General features: G+C 43.5%; 1 long non-coding RNA gene across 1 annotated transcript in view; it reads left to right on the top strand.

Moving 5' to 3' along the window:
• Positions 1-27,115, top strand: part of LOC126175984 (uncharacterized) — a 33,784-nt gene extending 6,669 nt beyond the window's left edge. Inside the window, exons 3-4 of the long non-coding RNA XR_007535631.1 lie at positions 9,909-10,056; positions 26,547-27,115. This is a non-coding gene — a long non-coding RNA (uncharacterized LOC126175984). The remainder of the gene's footprint in view (positions 1-9,908; positions 10,057-26,546) is intronic.
• Positions 27,116-27,319: the final 204 nt, after the last annotated feature.

Raw genomic sequence — 27,319 nt, 5'->3', positions numbered from 1 at the left:
TTCTGCGCGGGACAGTAAAGAGCCAGTATCTCTCAATCTAAGGAAATTAAATACGTACTCGTCAGTTGTATTCTGTCATGATGTAACAAAAACGGAAAGCATATCAGAACAGAAGATAATGTTTCGCATACGGACGAAAATTTACAAAGTTGCAGATAACTACTGTACTTTATTAAGATGTAAATGCATAATAATGGCATACAAGTAGAGAATTACAATGACACATACCTTTGGTGCACAGCAGCAAATGTCTTTCGTGCAGGAAGTCGTCGTTGTGGGAAGCGTTCTCGATAAATTCGTACAGCTGACCTCGCAACACATTTTGCCTCGCCATAAATTAAATGCATATCGCATAGTTCAGCTATAGTAAAACTCGTTTCCATCCTAACAGTTAACAGAGTTGCAATAACATCTGCACAGGTTACTCGCCTACTGTCGTCGCTCCGTGTGTTACAATGACACAGCCACTCAGGCCGCAGTTGCCTATTTGTTTACGATTTACGCTAGCGATGTAAATACGCGTAGCGGCTAATAACAGGAACCGATTGCTTACGTACGTGCAAGGCCAAGTATTTACTTTTCCAAAACCATTATCCTGAGACGAACTGTTTTTTTTTTTTCTGGGACAACCGTAGGAAATACCCATACATGTTACTAGACTTTTTTGTCAAGCATTGCGAGATGTGCTGCTATATAGCTAGAGAAGGCCGATTTGCACGCGTCAACTCACGCAGGCTGGCGTTAGGTCTGAAACAGGATACGTAATGAATGCTATAAAGAAAAGTACGTAGCTGCTGGAATACTTAACTTTAATCCATCATTTGTATACAGCATTCTTGATGATACAAGTGAGACTCTCTCTAGAAATGGTTAATGCCGCCTTGCTAGGTCGTAGCCATGGACTTAGCTGAAGGCTATTCTAACTGTCTCTCGGCAAATGAGAGAAAGGCTTCGTCAGTGTAGTCGCTAGCAAAGTCGTCGTACAACTGGGACGAGTCCTAGTACGTCTCTCTAGACCTGCCGTGTGGTGGCGCTCGGTCTGCAATTACTGACAGTGGCGACACGCGGGTCCGACATGTACTAATGGACCGCGACCGATTTAAAGCTACCACCTAGCAAGTGTGGTGTCTGGCGGTGACACCACATGTGCCATCTGTATAATTTTGGTGCCTTATACCGTTTACACCCTGTATATCACACGCAGCTGAAGCTACCTAGCCGGCCGGAGTGGCCGAGCGGTTAAAGGCGCTACAGTCTGGAACCGCACGACCGCTACGGTCGCAGGTTCTAATCCTGCCTCGGGCATGGATGTGTGTGATGTCCTTAGGTTAGTTAGGTTTAAGTAGTTCTAAGTTCTAGGGGACTTATGACCACAGCAGTTGAGTCCCATAGTGCTCAGAGCCATTTGAACCATTTGAAGCTACCCATTGAGGAGTCTGCTGGGATACTGATTGCAGTGTTTCACCCAGTGGTAGAAATAGTTGCAGACGTTTTCTATGAGTAGATGTCTAAACGGGTGTCGATGTAACCGTAATAATTGATTTGAAGTTAAAAATCAAAGGGCAGTATCAATCATATTATATGATTTACGTCAAATTGAGCTACCTGTGATCAGTGCATGGATCGGCACCGCTCGTCTCTTGTAATTTTAGCTGATAACTTGAACTCTGTGGCTGTTTTTGGAATGTTTGCAAGGTACATGTGTGAGAGTACAAGTGAACCTTCGATAAACCCCAATAGATGTCAGAATAATCCGCATCAGTTGGACTGGCCGATAGTCAGATCACTCGCTATGGGTCGCGTGCATTTGATGAAAAACGTATTGTGCAACAAATGACTAATAGGACATGGATGGCCCTAGCAAACATCATACATCGACGCTGTACCTCAGAAGAGATAGCAAACAGGGTGCTCAACTAGCTATGAAATCTGCATCTGCATACACAATGTGCAAGGTACTGTACGGTGCGTGGCGGAGGTTAGCTTATACCACTTCTATTCACTTCCTTTCCTATTCCCTCGTAAATAGAGCGAGGGAACAATGATAGCTTATACGTCTCTATACTGGACCCAATTTCTCTCGTCTACATGATCCTTACGTGAAATGTACGTAGCCGGCCGTTGAATCCTTTTGCACTTAGCCTAAAATGCCGGTTCTCTCAATTTTCTCAGTAGTGTTGCGCAGGAGGAACGGCCTCTTCCCTTCAAGGTTCACATTAACCGCTGTTTATCACAAAGTTCGGTGCTGACATACATGAACAGGCTCTCTTAGATCACAAGTAATGTAGTGAGTAAGAAGATTAATAGTTATCAAGGGACATTAGTAATCTAACACGTGAGTGTCCCAGCAAAGGTTGGATAAATTAGGTGAACACAACAAGACCGCAATGAGCACCTGAATTATGGAAAGATAAGTCCTTGTTCCGCAAGGAGTGATCGCCTTAATTCGCCAGAAGCGTTGGGTTGGGTTGTTTTGGGAAAGGAGACCAGACAGCGAGGTCATCGGTCTCATCGGATTAGGGAAGGATGGGGAAGGAAGACGGCCGTGCCCTCTCAGAGGAACCATCCCGGCATTTGCCTGGAGTGATTTAGGGAAATCACGGAAAACCTAAATCAGGATGGCCGGACGCGGGATTGAACCGTCGTCCTCCCGAATGCGAGTCCAGTGTCTAACCAGCCAGAAGCGTGAAGAACTACAAATGCAACTGACATCGTTGACTGGGCCATGCAGAGTCTTCAGTCATTCGAGAAATGTATTGCAAATGCACCTAATCCTTACAACCCGCATGGAAACACACAGTAATTCTCGCACCCCGCCCACCTAAGGTGCCATATTTCAGCATGTTGAGCATTCAGAAACATGGAGCATAGCTGGTACCACGATCTACTACAGATGGCAGCTCTGCTCCAGACCAAGTCTCTAGGCCAAATCTTCTCTTCCATACCCCGGAATGATGCCAGTCCTCTGTCTGCCGAGCCGAAGTGTGTCCTCCTCTGACAGAAAATCCTTCTTCTTCTCTACAAGTCCATGCAACTTCAATGCACCAATGAAAAAGGATCTGCAAAATGCTGCTCAGAGTCACATTTGCTATCAAGACAATTATCTTCAGCCGGCCGGTGTGGCCGTGCGGTTCTAGGCGCTTCAGTCGGGAACCGCGTGACCGCTGCGGTCGCAGGTTCGAATCCTGCCTCGGGCATGGATGTGTGTGATGTCAGGTTAGTTAGATTTACGTAGTTCTAAGTTCTAGGTGACTGATGACCACAGATGTTAAGTCCCATAGTGCACAGAGCCATTTGAACCATTTTGAACAATTATCTTCCTTCCTTCCAGTATTTATTCAACATTAACATATCATTATACACTCATGCACAAAGTTCTTACATTAATTTGAATCAATCCTCTATTCGATAGCTAAGTTTGTAGCCTCAGCCAATACGCTTGCAGAAACGTCTGCACTTCTCGGAAAGGTCTTTTTTAGATTATCCAGTGAGGAGCGCCCTTACAACTATGTAGGCTAGAGGTTCTTCACCACATGTAAAGTGGCGACATCAATTTACAAAGAGAAAAGAATTCCTGTTCACAATGCAACCCAGATGCTTCTCACAGAATGCCAAAATCTCTTCCTATCACGGACTATCCTCGCACAACGTTTCTGGAAGGCGACTTTTCGGTGTAAGCGAAGGTTCCTTTGATGTGTCCTTTGGCCAGATGGGTCTGCTTGTAAAATCTGATTGTGAGATTCTCCACGAGTGTAGGTGTTCGTCTAGCTATGATAACGACTTCCGTTAATGTATTACTGGATCCCGTATTGTGCAGAGTGCATTGTGTCAGAAACTGTAGGGATGCGACTCCAGTCAGCAGCACTGGAAGTGACCAGGTCGCTAGCTGATACCTGCTCAGGATTGTCACCTCACCCCACACTTTCCTGTGAAAAAGCGGCCCTCAGGCCCTTGGGGTCGACCGAAATACACTCCTGGAAATTGAAATAAGAACACCGTGAATTCATTGTCCCAGGAAGGGGAAACTTTATTGACACATTCCTGGGGTCAGATACATCACATGATCACACTGACAGAACCACAGGCACATAGACACAGGCAACAGAGCATGCACAATGTCGGCACTAGTACAGTGTATATCCACCTTTCGCAGCAATGCAGGCTGCTATTCTCCCATGGAGACGATCGTAGAGATGCTGGATGTAGTCCTGTGGAGCGGCTTGCCATGCCATTTCCACCTGGCGCCTCAGTTGGACCAGCGTTCGTGCTGGACGTGCAGACCGCGTGAGACGACGCTTCATCCTGTCCCAAACATGTTCAATGGGGGACAGATCCGGAGATCTTGCTGGCCAGGGTAGTTGACTTACACCTTCTAGAGCACGTTGGGTGGCACGGGATACATGCGGACGTGCATTGTCCTGTTGGAACAGCAAGTTCCCTTGCCGGTCTAGGAATGGTAGAACGATGGGTTCGATGACGGTTTGGATGTACCGTGCACTATTCAGTGTCCCCTCGACGATCACAAGTGGTGTACGGCCAGTGTAGGAGATCGCTCCCCACACCATGATGCCGGGTGGTGGCCCTGTGTGCCTCGGTCGTATGCAGTCCTGACTGTGGCGCTCACCTGCACGGAGCCAAACACGCATACGACCATCATTGGCACCAAGGCAGAAGCGACTCTCATCGCTGAAGACGACACGTCTCCATTCGTCCCTCCATTCACTCCTGTCGCGACACCACTGGAGGCGGGCTGCACGATGTTGGGGCGTGAGCGGAAGACGGCCTAACGGTGTGCGGGACCGTAGCCCAGCTTCATGGAGACGGTTGCGAATGGTCCTCGCCGATACCCCAGGAGCAACAGTGTCCCTAATTTGCTGGGAAGTGGCGGTGCGGTCCCCTACGGCACTGCGTAGGATCCTACGGTCTTGGCGTGCATCCGTGCGTCGCTGCGGTCCGGTCCCAGGTCGACGGGCACGTGCACCTTCCGCCGACCACTGGCGACAACATCGATGTACTGTGGAGACCTCACGCCCCACGTGTTGAGCAATTCGGCGGTACGTCCACCCGGCCTCCCGCATGCCCACTATACGCCCTCGCTCAAAGTCCGTCAACTGCACATACGGTTCACGTCCACGCTGTCGCGGCATGCTACCAGTGTTAAAGACTGCGATGGAGCTCCGTATGCCACGGCAAACTGGCTGACACTGACGGCGGCGGTGCACAAATGCTGCGCAGCTAGCGCCATTCGACGGCCAACACCGCGGTTCCTGGTGTGTCCGCTGTGCCGTGCGTGTGATCATTGCTTGTACAGCCCTCTCGCAGTGTCCGGAGCAAGTATGGTGGGTCTGACACACCGGTGTCAATGTGTTCTTTTTTCCATTTCCAGGAGTGTATCTAGCCACTAGCTTGACGCACTGCACCAAGCATGGCTCAACGTGTACTCAACTAAACTACAAAGAATTACATACAAAACAGCTACTAGGGAACAGGAAGAATTAGTATAGAAGTAGACGGCTTACTCGTCGCAATCACTGATGTTACTGATTAAAAGAGATAATTACTTTATTAATTTATGGGAATTAACTTAAGATAGTAATGATTTTAAATCGTGCCAGACCAGAAACAGACTGTTGCTTGTCACAGGCAAAGCAGAAGTCTGACTTGCCGTCTGGCGACTACCGCTGCACCTATTGACTATGCGTTACTGCGACCGTACCTTTCTCTTTTGTCGTCCAGTTTCCGAAGCAAGTTACGAATGACTCCTTATGACGCTAAGAATATGATGCCCCCAATCAGGTAAGGCCCCGCTGACGGATCTCAAGGCTCCATCGACTGGCACTTTTCAGTGTTTACAGTAACTGACAACGCTCCACGGTGTGTGTGCCCATTTGACAGTTCGCCACTAGACGTCTACTATCCCAATGGACCATCAATTGCTTTAAGCCATTTAACTGAACTTCACAATTACTATTTTTCTATTTGATACATACCAATATACAGTTTTGACTGTGCAGTGCTCTGGAGACGAACGCATGCATTGTTAATATTTGCTAGGGTTAAAGACGGCCACATGTTCTTCTTCCAGTTTTTCTATACTTTTAAATTTTGCTTCTATTTTCATTTAATAAGCAGCGGTCTTACATCTCAGTAATTCCTGTGTGTTTTGTAGTTATTCTGCTCTTTTACGCAATTCCAAAAAGGAACCACAGCGTGATAAGTGGGCTTTTGCTTTGGAATGTTCGTTTCATAATCTCACATCTATTTGCTAATCACTTATGCCACTAGCAATGCTCGGTATATAATCGGTCTACCTATCAACTTTTCTCTGTACTCTATAAAACTACACGATGCTATTGTGTGTTACTGTAAGAAGAGTAGCAAATTGACGCGATTTAGCATCGTCATAATTTCTGTACTTATGCTAAACCAATTACATGACTAACTTTTAACAGTGTGCAAAAAATGACAAATTGTGCCCCGACTTCACTTGTCTTCCGATTACAGCAGAAATGATACGCGAATAATTCGTAAAATCTCCTTCAGTGATTATAACTATGTTATTATTTACTGACCGTATCGATAATATGGCAGCCCACGTTATAGTAAAATATAGATATCCAAATTGCGTGGTCCGCGCGCGAAATGTAAAAAATGAGAGGAAATTTCTTTTCATCAATAGGCTTTCTACATAAATGAGGAACTAATACGTTTTGTGCCACTCTTGTGTCCAAAAGGAAAGAGTGTGAATTTATTACGACTGTCACTGAAACACGTCCAGCCGTAATTCGCATCAAATCCGGGTAAGCGCTTGCACCAGTCGACATTTCAGGCCAGGCATAAGCATTTACTCGGAGCAGTGGTGCGTTAAACTGCTTTACAGAACTTTAGCGTCTGCAGATTGCACCAAGCGGGGTGACGCAGTGGTCAGCACACTGGACTCGCATTCGAGAGGACGATTGTTCAAATTCTCGTCGGGTCATCCAGATTGAAATTCTTTGCGATTCCTCCAAATCGTTCCAGGCAAATACAGGGAAATTTTCTTCGAAAAGGGAGCGGCCGAAGTCCTTCTTTGTCTTTTCGTAACCCCAGCATATGCTCATCCTGTAACAACCGCGCTGTTGACGGGAAGTTAAACTCTAATCTTCCTTCCTGTTTCAAATGCGGATGTCGACGCGGTTGCGGGTATTGGTTTCGCGGATGTGGATAGTACTTTTCTTAACCGCGCAGGCCTCTTTGCATGAGATAACCATCTGTGGTTCAGCGGACGAGAATAACCTCCGGCCTGAAATACACCCAGCACACTGCACGCTGACCGACCCATTAGGCTGCCGACCCACGTGGCCTCTTAATAATTTCAAAACAAGCAAAACAGCGATTCTTCGGTCACCCAACGCTCTCACGATCAGCTGTAGTCCTAAGTTGATTGGACCACTGGAGCAATGTTTCTACAGCAATTACATTTTATTCTCCTGTTGTGTTGGTATATCATTATCCCAACGTTAAGCACAATGGGAGAAAACGAATTTATTGAAGTAGAAAAAGGACCCAACACTGTAAATGACCTCCAAGATTTCCATAAAATGCCAGGTTGTGCTATATCTTCAGGAAATTAGTATTCCGTGCTTGGAAAAGAAACATCAGTGAAAGCTAAGAAAAAGCTGTGATTTAAATTCTTGATATGTCAAGTGTGTAGGCAGTTCTCTGGGTCGTAAGTGATTGGGGAAATCTGCTTTCCGAAGGCAAATTCCACTTAAATTTAAGTAACGCCTCTCGCTGTACGCTGGCCTAGCATGATAGAGGTACTAGCCGAAACACTAGAAAATATTGAAAATTGGAATGAAACCTGTTTGATGATCACTATCCATTGGCCTGTAGAAGTTTCATACTGGCTATGCACAGGAAGCCACACGTCGTCATTGACTTCTGGAAGGAAACTGTTAACTCCAAGAGGTACAGAGATGAGATGCCGCTGCCTCATGTACAACTGATCAGAGCACTTCCATATTTCACAGAGGGTGGGTTTACTGGTAGTTGGGAGCTCCAACGTTAGGCGCATAGTGGGGTCACTTAGGAACATGGCTGCCAAGCAGGTGAAGGAAGCCAGCGTGCACTCCGTGTGCATTCAGTGGGGAGTCATTCCGGGTACGGAAAGGGTGCGTCCGGATGCCATGAAGAGTACAGGGTGCAGCCATGCAAGATTCCGTGAATGCACTTCGGGCTGGAGAGGCTCTGATTTTCTCTTAGGTGAGAGTATTAACTCAAAACTGTAGCTAGTGATGATTGCGGATCTGACCCCTGTTGCTCAAATGCATTAGGTAGCTCGTCAGCAGCCTACAAAGACTCCGCCGCAGTTCTGCCAATAGAGATTAGGAAGAGTGTGGTCACATTCTTCTTACGACGACCATGAGGCGTCATAAGAATCCTGTACACGCCAGTGAGTAGAAACTGACGCCGTAGATCCAGGATCCATTGCAAGTGTTCTCTTGCCCAATATCTTCACACACCAAGGTCCTGTGCAGTCTATACTGCTCTTCGTAATGGACTTCTAGGAGAAAAATTGATCGCGTGGGGCTGGTTGCACCCTGGCCGGGGCGGCGTATCCCTCCAAGTTGACACCGTACTTAATGGGCATATTTGCAAATGCAGACTCCGGACAAACACAAGTAAAACAGTGGTCACAATGATCGATCTCCATGATATAGAGGCACACAGGAAATTACACGAGCTTTTAGATGAGATCAGAGTTTCTCACAACTGCTGCTCTCAATATCTTGGTGTCTCCCTCTACCTGGCACTGTTATTTATGCAGTCCTGCATGAATCTGTCAAAGAATCTTGGCTCAGTAGGAGATCTACTGAACGATAATCCAAGAGACATCTGGAGGACAAATGCAGATAGTACGCCACGCAATTCTCTGATTTAACTTGTATACACAGATGCTGAAAATTGTGCCCTGCATAGGAAAAGAGCGTACATATAAATAAGACAGGATGAGGCCATTACGACCGTTAATGGCACTGTCAAATCAACTCCCACTCAGTGGATGCCTGTTATATCCAGCATTGCTCTACTTATTTCATGACCAAAGCTGCCAAGGTGCAAAAATGTTAAGGAGACAGAGATCCATGAGAATAGCGCTTTCCAGAATTCGCGAACTGTATGCCTGAAATCACAGTGGCCACTTTATTCTGATGATCAGGTGACACAAGTTTTCGACATCACCAAGAAGTGGAGAACCTTGGCATGAACATCTGCCTAGAAAACCCATTTGATTCAGATACCGGAGGGTTGCGGGGTTTGGTCTCCCTCGTCGCGAACGCTCAAGATCAACCACATCTGAATAGCAGAAGAGAGACGTGGCCGCACCTTGAAGGAGAAGGGTTATTGTGAAAGTGCTGTACATATCTGTGATGCAGAGGAACATGTAGTGAGACACGTTTTGGCTAGCTGCCCAGTCCTTATCTATAAAGGTGGTGTGAAACGCTTGTACGAAGTGACACTAAGTGCTGGGATCTGATTATCAAATTTAAACATTAACCTGTAAATACAGTGTCTATGTGTATATTCTGTAAGACCGTGAAATAATACTAATCCTCCTGTACTAAAGCATTTCCTTGTCCTGCCTCAATTTTATATGTGTGTGTGCACAAACATTCTTCTATTCCAACAGAGACCGCTGATTTCAACCAAAATGTGTCACCAGACACGCTACCATTCAGTTCACGCCAAGATAGCTCGGTTTAATATTTTCATTCATTTATATTGACCTGGGCATTTCTTTAGAAGGAAAAGATAAGAACTGGAAAAGAGAAAAGCTGAGTTTAACTTTCACTTTTCGTTTCTATTAAATATAATCAGCTTTCAGAAACTGATCTGTTACATCAAGTGACTCCATTTTATTTTGACAGGCTAAACGACTTCATCTGAGACATCCCATCTTCTCGCAGTTGCTGCAGGCTTTTCGTCGCATCTCAACAGTCATAATCACGAGAAGTCTACTTATCGATAAATATAGCTGAAATTTTATTCTGCTCTACCAGTTCTCCAACAAAACTTGTGAGTATGTTATTTGAAAATATATTATCCATGTATTTATACCCATACTAATTATAAAAATAGATGTACATATATGTATGTATGTATGTATCTCCTTCTAAAGCACTGTACCGATTTAAACCAAACTTGGTACACATACTACTTACTATATGGATAGAAATATTTCGGGGTTATGAACTAGCAACTCTTCTTGGTATACGGGTGATAACGCAGAAAGCGAAGGAGGTAGTAGGAAATGGGCACAGGTAGAGGGAGGAGAAGATGGAACAGAGAAGGGGAGGGGGAACGGACAGAAAGGGAGAAGGAGGAGATGGACAAAAGCAAGGGAGGAGGAGATGAACGGAGTGAAGGGGAAAGAGGAGACAGACTAACACATGATTAGAATGAATACATCCCCGGGCAGCGCTGGGTACTCAGCTAATTGTTAAGTATAGCCTAATGTATCAATAACGTATGTTGTGACAAAATTTCGGTTAATATAATGAACGGTTTGATAATGGGACAATGTTGGTGATAACTTCAAAAATGGTTCAAATGGCTCTGAGCACTATGGGACTTAACATCTGTGGTCATCAGTCCCCTAGAACTTAGAACTACTTAAACCTCACTAACCTAAGGACATCACACACATCCATGCCCGAGGCAGGATTCAAACCTGCGACCGTAGCGGTACGCGGTTCCAGACTGAAGCGCCTAGAACCGCACGGCCACACAGGCCGGCTGGTGATAACTTCGTCTTAAACAAAGTACACTGAAAACAAAATACTTAGATCTAAATATTAACCCCACTATACGAAAAAATTAGATCTGCTGATAACCAGACTGCATCCACGGCATCTACAACTCTTAATTATCAACGCGAACATTGACAAATTTAATTAGATACCATATAAGCACATCTGATAAAGAATTAAACGAATTAGTCATCCTCGCCCCAGGAGAGGCCACCCTAACACCTCTGTACAGGATACTGTTTGTAGTTTTGTAACGGCGTAAGTTCGGCAAGAAAGAGTCCAAAAGTTTATTCAGGTACGCCGTATTCGGCTGGGATCACGCATTAGATGAAATAGAGGTACCGATTTTAGTGGATGTTGATTGCTACGTTTGACACTGTAGTCTCAAATATTTTCTGTAAGTTGAAGATCGGATGGTTTAGCGGCCCAGTCGAGATGCGATAGGATTCTTGAGTGTTCGCCAATACAGAAACGTATCCATGTAGCCCTGTGAACACTACCGTTGTCTTAGGAGTGCCCACAGCATCCACAGCATGAAGACGCAGAAGAAGTCCGGAACTAAAAATTATTAGAAATGTATTCCCAATTGCGAATACGGTGAGGCTTCTAACAACCCTACCACACAACAAAGGTCAAAATTTAATAATGATTGTGGTGTTGCTGACGCTGCTAAATACTGCATTTTCAGACAACAACAAAGTAATTATGTGGCAGGTGTCATTATAGCACAGTTATTGTAGTGGACTGACAAGACAGCCAGTCCACAGTGACGGGTAACCGAAAGGCACGCGTTTAATTCACGCAGGCTTGCTTAGGTCTGAAACAGGATACGTAATGAATGCTATAAAGAAAAGTACGTAGCTGCTGGAATACTTCACTCTAATCCATCATTTGTATACAACATTCTTGATGATACAAGTGAGACTCTCTCTAGATATGGTTAATGGCGCCTTGCTAGGTCGTAGCAATGGGCTTAGCTGAAGGCTATTCTAACTATCTCTCGGCAAATGAGAGAAAGGCTTCGTCACTGTAGTCGCTAGCAAAGTCGTCCGTACAACTGGGGCGAGTGCTAGCACGTCTCTCTAGACCTGCCGTGTGGTGGCGCTCGGTCTGCAATTACTGACAGTGGCGACACGCGCGTCCGACATGTACTAATGGACCGCGGCCGATTTAAAGCTACCACCTAGCAAGTGTGGTGTCTGGCGGTGACACCACAGTTATTAAAGTCATTTCATGTAATAATGAAAAAACTAGGCACTCATCTTTTCGTGTTTCCCACGCTGGTCTCGTCGTAAAATCATGGCTCAATCGTCGAAAATCTAGAAGATGATGATTCCAAGCTCGGACGCAAAGAGGCCTAGGTTTTATTCTGCTATATTCAAAATTTTTGTAGATGCGCTTCACAAACGGTTCTTGAAGATTAAACCTTTCAAAGTTAGCACAATAGTGATGTAAAAAAATAATCAGCGCTCTGAATTTAATTTACACTTGCTTTTAATTGCTTTTATTGCAATATCACGTAACACACAAAACATCACTTCACAATATAAAACATACTTGAAAACATCTTCCTCATTGTTAAAGTTCACAGTTTATAAACTGGCTACAATATGCATCTTTCCAACATGACGTCCAAGACTTGACTTATTCAAGGTGCGACTCTCTAACAGCTAATTAACTAGTAATAATCGCTTACGCACCCAAAAATCAGAGTTACAAGTACGTCAAAGATCATAGTGACAAAAGAAAGAATACACTTAAGAATAATATCAATGCAACATAAACATATCGATGTATCAAAGTATCTCTACATTAATGAAATCAAATCTGAATGTTGTCTCAGAAATATGTTAACTACTTCTACAGAAACACAGTAGAATATTACTGGTATCGAGAGGTTCAGGTGAGGTGCCGTAATGGTTAAGTAATTCAAGTACCATTACAGGCTCCAGCTGTACAATTTATCGGGCGACACATGAAGATTTGTGTCAGACGAGGATTCGAACCCGGGTGTCGGTTCTACGACTGTCAATGCTAAATTCTGAATAAAATCATCTACGATGTTAGCCAAAAACTTCCAGTACTACGGGTGAACATCGCTCTGTTAACGGCGTTGTCAAAGAGTGCGAAGAAGCAGAGTTTCAAAACAAACTCCTGATCTTGGTGTGGGAAACTGCTGCTAAAAGGTTGAGAATCAGTAATCATCAACCAGCTGAGGATGCAGAACGCAATGGAAACCACAGCATTAAATATGCTTAATGTGTATTCGCAGGGCGGGTTGTCTGTAACTGAAAAAGTACCACAAGAATCTCTCCATTGGCGAAAGATTCGGGATTAGACACCCTTTTAGATCTCTGGGAGGGGACGAGAAAAAGACTGAATAACCAGCAAAAGGCGTTGAGTGAAATGTCAGAAGTATGAACATGGTATTGAAGCTATAAAACTTGAAAAACGAAATGCAAAGGCTCAATCTAGATGAAGTGGGAGTAGGCGAAGAGAAATGAATTGATCAAACGAATAAAGGGTGATATTAGCAGCAGCAGAAAGTGGTATCATGGGAGTATAGGATTCCCTGTGAATAAGATGGTAGAACAACGAGTGAGCAACTGTGAACAGTACGGTGGTAGTGTTGTTCTCGGCACAATCGACAGCAGACCGGCGCCAACAACAATGGTTCACGTATATATGGAGACGTGAGAAAGAGAAGATGAGGAGATACAGAAAGTGTAAGAGGATATAGAACGGGCGATGCAGTATGTAAAGGGAGATAATAATCTAATAATCCCCGGTTGTGGGAAAGAGGTAGTGGAGTAGGCAGTAGCAGCAGAAGTAGTAGTAGTAGTAGTAGTAGTAGTAGTAGCAGGAGTGAGAATGATAGATGTAAAAGACTGTTTCAGTTCTGCAATAAATTCCACGTAATACTAGCGAAAACACTCTTAAAAATCACAATAAGAGAGCACTGTGCATCTCTTATTCAGTGGGCTTTGACGTGATTGGGTTTTACTGGTAACTGTCCTACCTTCCACGTCGCGAGTGCTGCACAAAAAATATGCCTTTGGCTCAGGCGAACCGTCCAACAAACAGTGGCCCAACACACAAAATGTGTGTAAATGAGTAAATAGCACTTTCGAGGAATAGTGATTTATCTAATATCCATCTAATCAAAGGATAACTAGCACTGCTCTCATGTAGAATGAAAATTCCACAGTCACTCACACTTCTCAGAGCATCTGCAGAAATGGTGAATTAGTTGAATAAAAGAATATCAACATAAATTCTGAAAGACAATTTTACAACCATTGTGCCTCATAAAATCGACTAACCTTTATGTAAATAAAACTGTATCAAGTTAATCAAAATGTTAATGAGTCTGGCCTAGCGTAATGAATAATTAGAATTAGTCTCATCAGAATATAATGCTCTGACTGATGCATTACGATATAATCCTCATCTTGTTTTTAATGTTCTGTGCTGACCAGTCTATTATCCTGTTGGCATCATCACTCATGCTGCTTACAACTAGGTACCCCATTCCTCAGTGAAATGAAATACTGTGTGGTAGGTACTTCTGATTCTAATGCTCAGCAAACATACACTCCTGGAAATTGAAATAAGAACACCGTGAATTCATTGTCCCAGGAAGGGGAAACTTTATTGACACATTCCTGGGGTCAGATACATCACATGATCACACTGACAGAACCACAGGCACATAGACACAGGCAACAAGCATGCACAATGTCGGCACTAGTACAGTGTATATCCACCTTTCGCAGCAATGCAGGCTGCTATTCTCCCATGGAGACGATCGTAGACATGCTGGATGTAGTCCTGTGGAACGGCTTGCCATGCCATTTCCACCTGGCGCCTCAGTTGGAAAAGCGTTCGTGCTGGACGTGCAGACCGCGTGAGACGACGCTTCATCCAGTCCCAAACATGCTCAATGGGGGACAGATCCGGAGATCTTGCTGGCCAGGGTAGTTGACTTACACCTTCTAGAGCACGTTGGGTGGCACGGGATACATGCGGACGTGCATTGTCCTGTTGGAACAGCAAGTTCCCTTGCCGGTCTAGGAATGGTAGAACGATGGGTTCGATGACGGTTTGGATGTACCGTGCACTATTCAGTGTCCCCTCGACGATCACAAGTGGTGTACGGCCAGTGTAGGAGATCGCTCCCCACACCATGATGCCGGGTGTTGGCCCTGTGTGCCTCGGTCGTATGCAGTCCTGATTGTGGCGCTCACCTGCACAGCGCCAAACACGCATACGACCATCATTGGCACCAAGGCAGAAGCGACTCTCATCGCTGAAGACGACACGTCTCCATTCGTCCCTCCATTCACGCCTGTCGCGACACCAGTGGAGGCGGGCTGCACGATGTTGGGGCGTGAGCGGAAGACGGCCTAACGGTGTGCGGGACCGTAGCCCAGCTTCATGGAGACGGTTGCGAATGGTCCTCGCCGATACCCCAGGAGCAACAGTGTCCCTAATTTGCTGGGAAGTGGCGGTGCGGTCCCCTACGGCACTGCGTAGGATCCTACGGTCTTGGCGTGCATCCGTGCGTCGCTGCGGTCCGGTCCCAGGTCGACAGGCACGTGCACCTTCCGCCGACCACTGGCGACAACATCGATGTACTGTGTAGACCTCACGCCCCACGTGTTGAGCAATTCGGCGGTACGTCCACCCGGCCTCCCGCATGCCCACTATACGCCCTCGCTCAAAGTCCGTCAACTGCACATACGGTTCACGTCCACGCTGTCGCGGCATGCTACCAGTGTTAAAGACTGCGATGGAGCTCCGTATGCCACGGCAAACTGGCTGACACTGACGGCGGCGGTGCACAAATGCTGCGCAGCTAGCGCCATTCGACGGCCAACACCGTGGTTCCTGGTGTGTCCGCTGTGTCGTGCGTGTGATCATTGCTTGTACAGCCCTCTCGCAGTGTCCGGAGCAAGTATGGTGGGTCTGACACACCGGTGTCAATGTGTTCTTTTTTCCATTTCCAGGAGTGTATTTATGGCAGTGGGCTAACGTTATCACTTTGCAGGGAAAATACAAGGCGAATGTGTGGCCTATATAGTCAGACAATTGCTTGTAATACAAATATAATCACCTTCATCTCCACTTTACTTCACGCACATTATGTACCAATTTATTAAAGTTTCTAATAATGACTCATTCATGTAGAATGAGTACGATAAGATTTTGATTTGTTAGGCACCTCCACCAAAGTTACTCTAAGAATCTTCTACATATTCATGTAAACTTTTAAATATTCCCTCTGTTGTGTGTGGCCAGAGATGACTGAACGACCTCAAGCTTCTATTGCAATTCTCTCACAACATCTGAACTCAAATAACAACATTTATGTTAATGCAAGTATTATAGGCATCTAAGGGATACATCAGTAATGTCCAATATATATCTCTAGTACCATTTTAATCACTTGTATAATTAATGAAAGGGTTTCCTGTGTTACTGCATCACATTGTAAAATCAACTCCTATTTCATTCTTTAAAAATCATCCACTTATCTGTACAGCAATGCACACGCGTTTTGAACAAATTTCCTCTTAACTTAATATAACCACATAGAATTATTGTCATAATTCTTATTATTTCATTTAAAATCTCTTAACCAGTTAGTTATGCAGTAACCTAGTCACAATTTTTTTCTTAAACTACATCACATATTAATTAATTATGAGGGTCGCCTTGTGAATAATATTTCTTCGTATCTTCCAAATTACAGAACCTTTTAATACTTCGATTCTGAATATTACCTGAAATTACAGCCTTAGGGTGAAGAATAGCTTGAACCACAAGCAGGCCTTCAAACAGGTTGCAAAACCTTTTCATTAAGCCTTCTTGTACCGATGACAGAGGGTATGTCTTTAACAACACTTCCTCACTCACCTTGTAGGATAGCATTTGCTTCCTACTTCTCTTTCCTACTTCTCGTCTTTGTGCCCTCATTTTCACCCTGCTTAGAGCAACCTCCCCCACTGTTCCTTGTTAGCTAAAATTTGCTATGGCAAACAAATATTGTCAATGATGGGTTCCTCCTCTGCTTTTTCTATTGTTAGCTTTTGATTAATTCCTCCCATAATGCTGCCAGGAAAATTATTCTCAATAATTTCAAAGTCCTTTATATGCAGACACAAGCTTTGATGATTACTCCCAACATAAGTTCAGCAAACACACTCTGTATTTCCCTCATAACGTGTGCCACCGGGTTTTCCTGTGGGTGATAATCTGATATGACTACTGACTGCATTGTTTTATTGTTTAGAAATTCCTTGCTGGTCCTCTTTGTAAAACTTGTTCCACTGTCTGAAGGAATCCTGTTTGGGTGATCTAGAAATACTGAGACTCCAAACACATCACTAGAGGTTTGGCATTAGCTCTTTTCAGTAAATACAACTTCCCATAATTATATAAAACTTCCATAGTACCCAATAGAGAAGCTTATCCAGAACTCGCAAGTGGTAATGGACTATATAGATCTACCATAATCAAACCCTACATTACGTCTGGTACTATACAGAAAATTACATTTAAATTATGGCCAGGAGGCACCTTCAGTCTTTGATGCACATAATATTTTCTCAATATCTTCTTGATTGTAGGTAAATACGGCTCAAAATAGTAATACTTCCTCATGTTTGACACACATTCAGTTGCTCTGTAATGTTTAAACCCTGTATGTATGTACCATATAAGGTCTTCTACACAGTATTGAAGTATACACAACCACCAATCAATACTTTCCATTCTGGTTCTTATAAGCAACACGTCTTGATGCACTAACGAATACTCCTTCCACTTGCCAGTAGAATTATCTACTAGCTACTGTCTCTTAACTAATGCTAACTTATCATCAGCCTCTTGTCCTACTATCACTCGTTTAGCCCACATCTGAATCTCATCCACATACTCTGCAGTCTTAAGGAAAGATATTTCATTATTCTTCTAAATGTACCACTTTATTTTCTAGGCCAAAAAGTAGCCGTGAAAAGCATCAGGTACCATGTTCTTAACTCTCTTCTTGTATTTAATCTGAAATGAATACTATTGTAAATCCAGTGCTCAAGTAATGTACCCTGGATGAAACGATCTGCATGTATTGAACATTACCAAAGATTTGTAATCCATGAAGAATTTCATGTGCCTGTCCAATAACAATATGGTATCTATATTTGTGAAATGCCCACACAAGGATAGGGCTTTTGTTCCTTAGTGGAATAATTCCTCTAAATGCCATTTAATATCCTACTAGGAAATGCCACATTTGTTTCTCTCGCTGCCTCTACTGCAGCGTATTCCTAGAACACATCACAGGCAAAAACTCATACCATCTGCCCCAAGCCACAAATTCTTATTCAGACTTGGGCGTTCCAGCAATTTTACATTTACGAAGCATACTTTCATCCTTATAAAATCCCTTTCGCACTGTTCATCCCTTTTCAAGTTAGCCCACACCCCAATTCAACTTAGCAATGAATCACTGTTTAATATTTAGTTATCAACAAAACATTCATAAAATCCAACAGCGCCAATAAACGAACGAATTTGTCGTTTTAAACGAATTCAAGCAGAGTTCTTTATAGTTTCCATCCTTCTTTTTCCTTTCTCTTTTTTTTCACTCCTTGCTCACGGTATGCCCCAAAGATTTATTTCTCCCAAAATGAGATTTGCACGACTTGATTGTCACTCCCTAATGCTTCACTCATGTAAGGAAGTCCTGTTGGGTTCCTCCCACTGTTTAGTAGCAATAAGAATGGCATAATAAACTAGTTTACTATTTAACTCCTCTCCCTGGGCTTGGTCCAGCACACGAGTAAAGATGCTTACCGATAAATTTAGCCCAAATGGTACAACCCTAGAGGGTATTATTTACTGTCGAAGAGGAAAGCCATATACTTGCTCAATTTATAAGCTGATGTAATCTGCCAATACCTTGTAGTCAAGTTCATGGTTGAAAGTTATTTCACCCAGCAGAACCCAGCCAAAATATCATTTGCTCTTTTTTATTACCAAACATTTATTAACATTCCACACATCCAAAACCAAATGTATACTACCGTTTGATTTTTACTGCATCTATAAGACTGTATTAACAACCAGTAAACAATTCTACAATTCCCCCAATTTAGCGTTCTGTCAGTTTCACTTTTGATCCCTGGCTTCAGTGACAAAACGACTGGATAAGGCCTGATGAAAAAATATTCATAGTTTTTGACCAATAGTCCACACTCAATATCTTTTATAAGCTCAGGATTCTCTGAAAATGCTATCTGATGTTTCAAAAGTACATCCCTTAATTCTCTAAGCTTTTCTGTCTTCAACTGTTCCAACTCTGTTACCTTTTAATTATAACTTCTTCTGTCACTGTAAATGTGTCTTGATCTTGCTGTTTGAAATTTCGACTTACAGCACCATCCTTCCTCTCATGCAAGTACATTATTAACCCAGTTCTTTTTCCAATTCTGGACGTGACTTTACACTTTATCAACCCCAACAAAACCATCAGTAAACTCTTCACCATTAACTTTTACTTTAAGCATGCGATCACTAACATCCAACTTCACACAGTACTTTGACAATCAGCTCTAAGCAAAGCAGGAATAGACAAATTTCTTATAATTGGAAATAATGAATCATTTCTTGTTCATTCATATTCATTTTACTCAATACTTGTCCTCTAGTTAATTCTCCTTTTCCAAAGGTAGTCATCAGTACATTCACACTCTTCATAGTATTACGACATCCGAAGAAAGGATTGCTCAAAATACTTGTTTCTACACCGCTGTTTCCTCTACTCGATTTACCTTCACCATAGGCTGCCTTACTCTCCCAAGCTGTCAAATAGGCTTCTACAACCATAAATCACCGACATTGTCTGAATACTACATCATCCCGGATTCCCATATCATTGCCCCTAATTGAGTTCTGATCGACGACAGGGACACTTCTCTGAACACGTCTAGTTTTCCTGCTTTCTTCGTACTCCATTATTACCAGGGGGTCTCCAATTTCTCCAATACGGATTTTTACTATTTTATTTAACATCTGTACTGTTAGTAGCATCTTCCTGGTGGTTATAAAATCCAGTTATGTCTCTATTAGAGCACAGATTCTTCCCACCTAAGTTCACGAAGTATGTATTCCTAGTAGCTCTTCCTCCATAGTTTTCTCCAACTAGTCTGTTTCTTTCTAAACCGTCTAAACAGTCGAAATAGTCTAGCAAACCTTATGCGTCAATGAGCTTTCTAATAATGACTTTTTCTCTGACAATGTAGAAATCGTCTCAGTAAAATATGTAAAATATGCTTCGAACTTAAAGGATCATCTAAATGTTTAACCAAATACGTACATCTTTCAAAATAAATAAAATATTTACTAGTATATTCTCCAGGACCCAGAATTTCAAAACTTAATTTACGTTGGGCACACTCTAACCAAAATGGATTTTTAAACGCTCCCTGAAATTCGCTAATTTTTATGTAACTGTCTTATTGCACAAATCTCCAAACTCCTCGCTGTGCCACATTACCTCTTAATTAACTAAAAATAAATTTGATTTTTTGTCCATTTGACCAACCTTTTGGAAATACACGCTGAAATGACTTAAAAATATAACATCAGGGAGGTCGCAACCACCCCATGGGTTATAAGGTGCAGAATTGCGTAATTACAATGCCTAAACCTGTGACTTGCGCCCCTTAACTACATTATCTCCGTTTCGATCTTGTCACTTAGCCACTTCCAGATGTTTCATTTGTGTGTGATAGTCAATGTCAGCTTATTTGTTTCTGATCGAAACAGTGATCTCCAGCACTGAGTGTGGTGACGTGCAAGAATGTAAATCACCTGAAGATGGGTACAAGCCTGAAACGGGTTGCGTGATAAACAAACTCACTGTCATTTAATTGTCTGCTTACTCGTTATTTGGTCTGAAACACAACAGTATGTGAAGAAGCTACGTTAATCTCTACTACTTTCACTCTTTCCGTAAGTTCTGTTTGCACTCCTTGAGCTTTACTAAAATAAGCCTCTACGAAGAATATTAAATCGTTGGTTCTTTTCCATTTCGTCCACCTGCTCATTCACTTCAGTCCTTTCTTGATTTACAGTACTGGGCAGGTTTTAAAACTACTAAGGACTGATTTTTAGATGCTGCCTTACATGGAACGTTTAATTCAGAAATTTCATTCGTTACTTAACAGATAACTTCTTTTGGACTGAAATGCTCTCATTTCCTGTACTAGTCTGCTTTCTATGTCTTCCTTATTTCGTCAGTCATCTGTTTTTTTTGCTTCCAACTTAATAAAATTCCTTCAATTCATCTACTTCTCCGTCTCCAGTTTTGATGTTAAGTTTATCACTAGTCACATTTCTGCTGCTCTTCATTACTTTCGTGTTTATTCGGTAAACTCTCAGTCGAATGTGTGTGCTCATTAGCCTTTTCATTTCATTCAACCGGTCTTACGGCTGTTCTTCACTTTCTCTGAGAATAGGGACGTCATAAACGAATCTTATTATTCGTACCCATCAACATAGATCTTAATACCACTTATGAAACTTTCTTTTATTTCCGTCATTGCTTCTTCTACACACAGATTGAATACAAGGGTTGAAAAATTACATCTAGGTCTTACATCCTTTCTAATCTGAGCACTTTATTGTTGGTCTCCATCCATATTTTTTCCCTTTGGTTCTCCTGTATTTTGTACTCGTGCAAAGGGTTAATGTTTTACGGCAGTAGAAACCGAGGTCATTACCTCTTCTGAATTTAGATTATAAAGCAGTGCGAGATTCCCAACATAGGAACTATCCACAAAAACTAGCCCTCTGCTCTGCCTTTCTGTTCATCACGAATCCTACGCCTGTAACATTATTTTCTGATGCTGTTGATATTACACTACTTTGTGTGCCCAGAAACCCATATTTTCCTTTCGTTTCACTTCACTGGCAGAGCCTCTACATTTCCCTTTTTAGGTTTTCTAGTTTTTCTAGCATATGAAGACTTCTGACATTCAACGCTCCAGCTTGTTTCGTCACTTATTCAACTTTTCTCCCGACAGCCTCTCCCTTGGCGGTCCACTCGTAGAGACGCGACTGGTGGGCGAATTCGGAACCTTTTGCAATGGAGAGACGATAAAGACACTTTTTTGATTACAGGCCACATATACTGTGGACTGCGTTATGTCTTCATTAAAGACGTGTCCACTGCCTTCTGCATACTCAGGCCACTGACAATGATTGCTGATTCTTCTGATTTTTAGGGGCAATTTCCCATCCCAGGCGCAAGAGGGTGCTCCGATCGTCTGTCCGTTCCTCCACCCTCTTTAACGATGCCGCTTCCCGAATGGGGGTCATTGCTTGTATCGGAAAGTCTTCGGTCGCCTTTTCTCATGGACATTTTGGTTTTATGGCGGTCGCTAACGAGCGGATACGTCTGAATATAGCATTATTATTATTATTATTATTACCGTGATTGTAGTTGTAGTTTTTATGAGTACATTGTAATCACAGACTCAGAAAATCAAATGAAGTTTCCTGGTGAAATACATGAGTCTACGAACTTCCAAGATGCTGGAGTAGCTTGGATCAGCAACTTCTGTTAATCAGTAGAACAAAAAACCAGTCCAAAGTTGCAAATTCATTCGATGACTAGTGTCCCATTTTCAAATCATCATAACATGTTGTGTAAAACTTTGTAATCTGGACTGTTTTTCGTACTACAAATATGTGAGTCTTTTGAATTACGTACAGGAGCTCCACTAGGAGATGGCCTCTCCCAGCTTCTGTTTAACATAGGCTTAGAATTCGCAATTACTAGCTGATATTGAACACAATCGTCGACAAAGTAGTGAGGGTGTCCTGTGTTCTGATGGCGGCGAACGAGACGTCGCCAATGTTGACTGGTGGCCAATGCTAAATAGAAACATATTAATCACAGCAGGTTTGTCACTGATAGCGTCTTCACCCAGGTGGCTGAGCAAAGCCACCGTGGGAGGCCTCAATGTACTCAGCGATCGCGATCCACATCACAGGTTGGTCTGGGCGGAATGGAGGCAACTTAAATTCTGAACCATAACAAGTGGCGGAGTCGTTGATGCATGGTTTGTACTGACGGCCGGGATGTTGTTCGGAGAGGCACAGGGGCTAAGTTCGCAGTTATCGTATGCGGCGTGGGTGTAAGGACATTAGCAGTGTCCAGAAGTCGTCCATCCCAATGGAGCACGTGATGCAGCGCGAACGGGTGGTTCGAGGTTAGATGCGGGGATGTAGGCACGTCAGCATCGGCGATTGAAATGACGCTAAGCACTATGGGACTCAACATCTGAGGTCATCAGTCCCCTAGATTTAGAACTACTTAAACCTAACTTACCCTAAGGACATCACGCACATCCATGCCCGAGGTAGGATTCGAACCTGCGACCGCAGCAGCAGCGCGGTTCCGGACTGAAGCGCCTAGAACCGCTCGGCCACAGCGGCTGGCATCGGCGATTCGGGAAAACGCATGTCCAAGAAGCTGGTGCACTGTTCTGGAATGATAACTTACGCATACGAAGTAAAGACTGGAACGAAATCACCCAAGAAACTATCGGTAGGAACAAGTCGTTCGGTAACACGGGTAGCACTGTTCGCACCGATGAGGTTGCGCTGATAAGGAGCGTGGACATTTTCCTTCTTGAATAGTGGCGGTTTCTCAATACTTCGCTGCGGAGCACTAAACTGATCCCTGTCTTCACATAGGAATAGTTGTTCGCGACAGTAGTTGCAGTAGTTGCGTTGTACTTGCAACATACTCTGTTGACATAATCAGTAGACACAGAGGAAGAGCATTCTGGCTCAAAAGGGGAAGAGTGGATAAAGTACATGAGATAACAGGAGAGCATATTACAGAAAAACGCCAATTAAATCTTTGGAAGGTTGAGACATGGCAAAAAAAATAGGAAACATCTCACAAGGTCCGTTCGGGTTTTCTCCTTCTTCCCAAACATCAGGGAACAGTTGAGACTCAGACACGCTGACACAAGTCACCGTATGGTACACTTCCTGACGCGGCATGGCCCGTACCTTACACACTTACACACTTGCACCGCTTTGCCGTTAGCCAAAGTGATGTGTGTGAATACGGGCAACATGGATCCCCCGAACACGTGACACTAAAATGTGGCCCCTCACACATCTAAGGCCGACGTCAGAAATCGAAGACGCAGGGCAAGCTTTAAGAGACCCAGATAACTGTATCATGCTTAACCATATCACTGATGAAATATCAATAGCGCTAAACAAGGCCTATAAGCAGCAACGACCATGTGTGACATCACGACCCGAAACTCACCCTACACCACAGCATGAGTCATGGGATATTAGAGATCTAAACGATGTTATGGAAACAGATGAACATATCGATACAGGTGACGATATGAACACTCCAGTATCACCAGGTACATGTACGACATGGTAACAGATACACGACTGCAACAATAGTACAAGTAATACAAACATAAAATTTAGAAATCAGTTAGTAACAGAAATAAAACAACAAATTTTCCTGTTTGTGCAAGTAAAACAAGTAATTATTTAGTTCTTTGGATCATTATTTTCAAACATGTAAATGTGTAATTTGTGAAATGTATAAGATTCGAACTGTGATACATGTGAACATTGTAAAATTGTGCATAAACGTACATGTGCAGTGTAATAAGATGTAAATAGACAAACACAAAAGGCTCCTCTCCTGCTTACGGCGCAGTGAAGTGGAGGAAGCAATAGTAGTAACAAACAGTACTGTCATGCCCCAAACACAAACCGTGTAGAGGTAATACCAGAACCTACATTCACATACTAGTAGCTATAGTAGAATAGAATATGCTCATTCAGGTGAGATAGACTAGAAGTATTTACTGAATTCCTCCCACTCTAAACAGCTTGGTAAAAGGATCTATTTTTCCTATCTAAATTTTTTCTTTCGTGTATTGATTTCTTCTTAATAGTATAGTAACTTTTCCCAGTGGTAATTTTGGTATCGTGCGTTTTTTGTTTTGTTTTTCTTTCTTAAGTAACGATTTAATTGTTAAGAAAACAATAAAAGTACTAAAATTCTGAAATTTGTCTAGTTTGCAGTAATAAACGACCAATTATACGAGTTGTTACCCAAATGAAATGAGCGTGTGGCATTGTTGGCCGGGAGGCCCCATCTGGGGAAGTCTTATTTCAGTAGACGCCACACTTGGCGATTTGCGTGCCTGTAATGAGGATGGAATGATCATGAGGACAACGTAACACCCAGTCCACGAGCGGAGAAAATCGCCAACCAGACCGCTGCACGGGAGGCGAGCACGTTACTACCCAGCTAAGCTGGCGGACTACAGTTACCAAGGTGATGGGTTACTCTGTAATGTTAATGAATAAGTAAATAAGTTGCGAGATGGCTCCACTGTCGGCGCGCAGTATCCGAAATGAGAACGTAGAAGTGTTCAGATGAGCCGTACGTTGTCGTCGTTGGTCACCAAAGTAGATTTTACCCCGATATGGGTTAAAGGTAGCGCGTAGCAATGACACGATGACACAACACGCGCTTTACTCTACGATCGACACCGAAGGAATACACGTTTACGTTTACGGCAGTCGTAGAGAGGCCTGAATCTTGGTTCCTCAGACATTTCGCACCACGCCGCTGTGCCTGGCCTGAGAGTTTCCTCTCTGCAGCTGTCGCTGGTGGAGGCACCACACGTCCAACAAGTGGCATGTCTTTGACAAGCCTGAAAAGACAACATATCCCTCTCAATCCAGCTGGGTTGTATTACGAGGTGGACCATGGCAAATGCTATCGTTATCTTAGTCACTATTTGCCCTATCCGTGGACATTCGACCGTCACGCACACGCCACTAATAGCTCTTTTACAGTGTAACTGTGTCGCCTTAGCTCCACATCTCGAGACAATGGAACGTTGAAACAAAACAATACAATACTAACAACAATGATTCTTGTCGGCTTCAAAGCAAAGATACCAATAAAACTTATTTATTTCCTCAATTTTACGATGTCAGGAGGGAGCAGCGCTTCTCACTCTACAGTGAATGTCAAATCAAACAAGTTTCAGCCGTCTCATTTCCAAACCATAAATTTTATTTGGCTACCAGTTTCAGCGATTTACTACGGCATCTTCAGGTCCCCTGACCGATGTGGAGGAAGATTCCAACCCCCGGACAAAGTAGGGGCCTGCAGTCAAAGACCGGTATATGTAGATCTACAGATTTGGACCTATTTTGACCGGAACTGAGGTCGAAATCATCCTACACGTTCGTCAGAGGGCCTGAGGATGGCGTAGTAAATAGCCGAAACTGCTAGCCAAATGAAATAACTGTTAAAAAGTTAGACGGCTGAAACGTGTTCGATTTGTTATTCTATACTGAACAGCCCAGTCCCGCAACAATCTCTGAGAAGAGGGACATACAGAGACTCACGTAGTATTCATTCAATGAACATCTGACAAATTTCAGACTTGTTATTTTACTTCATACCGGGTTGGATATTTCTTGGTTGTGACATAATCTAATCATCATCTAATCATCGATCATCGATTTATTTAAACATCACCCAGTCTTATCCTCCAGAGGAGATTGTGAGTTGAGGTGCCTTTGGCGTACGAACACCATCTACTTGCTGTTGTTGGTCCGCTGAGCTGCCTTTAGCTTATGAGCACCACCTACTTTGCTGTTGTTGTTTGGTAGGTGAGGCGTGGTAGCTGCAGAGCAGATGCAACGCTACGCTCTCCGCGGACACTGGCTTCCTGGAGCTCCTGATGAACGTCCTGGACCATCCCACCTGTCCACTGGAAGACCTGCCGCCAGACACCATGGAGCCGCCTAAGCAGCTGCGAAACGACGTGCCGCCGAGGTCTCCCAACATCCCTGTGGCCAGCGACCTCGCGTGCACACCTCTGCCTCTTTCCCTGGATCGCTGTCAGCTCGTTCAGCATTTGTCAGGACGTCCCATTTACTACGACACACAGTGTGCATGATGCACGCTGCTATTTAGACAGTCTTGCCAAGCAGTCGTGTCCGGAATTGAAGGCTCTGTTTCCAGAGCTATCCTGTTTCTGAAGTGTCGCAATTTGTTCCTTTGTAAAGTCTCCTGGAGGGTCACCTTTTCCAGAAAAATAAGTAACTTACTGCCCGAATTTGATTGGAAAGAGGACAAGCCAACAGAGAAAACACTGAGTCACAGAGCCATGTTAGGCAGTGCCACCTCGAAATACAAGCATATTAAAATGCACAGATTAAAACTTTTCGAAATCTGATTTAAAGCGTTTTGATTGCCGGAGTATACGCGTACTTTTCCTCAGTTATGTAATTTGTCTGGAAAGATATTCTTCTGCTTCCAAATCATGCATATAACCCAGATTCTATGTTCTGAGGTCATGCGACATATGGCAGGGGTTCCTGACTTACCTACAACGGATCTGATTGAGAGTGGCTTCACACTTCTCAGCCCTATCTGGCTA

The sequence above is a fragment of the Schistocerca cancellata genome, chromosome 3 (genome assembly GCF_023864275.1).
Source record: "Schistocerca cancellata isolate TAMUIC-IGC-003103 chromosome 3, iqSchCanc2.1, whole genome shotgun sequence".
NCBI classification, from domain to species: Eukaryota; Metazoa; Arthropoda; class Insecta; order Orthoptera; family Acrididae; genus Schistocerca; species Schistocerca cancellata.
This window is presented reverse-complemented; position numbering and strand designations above follow the sequence as displayed.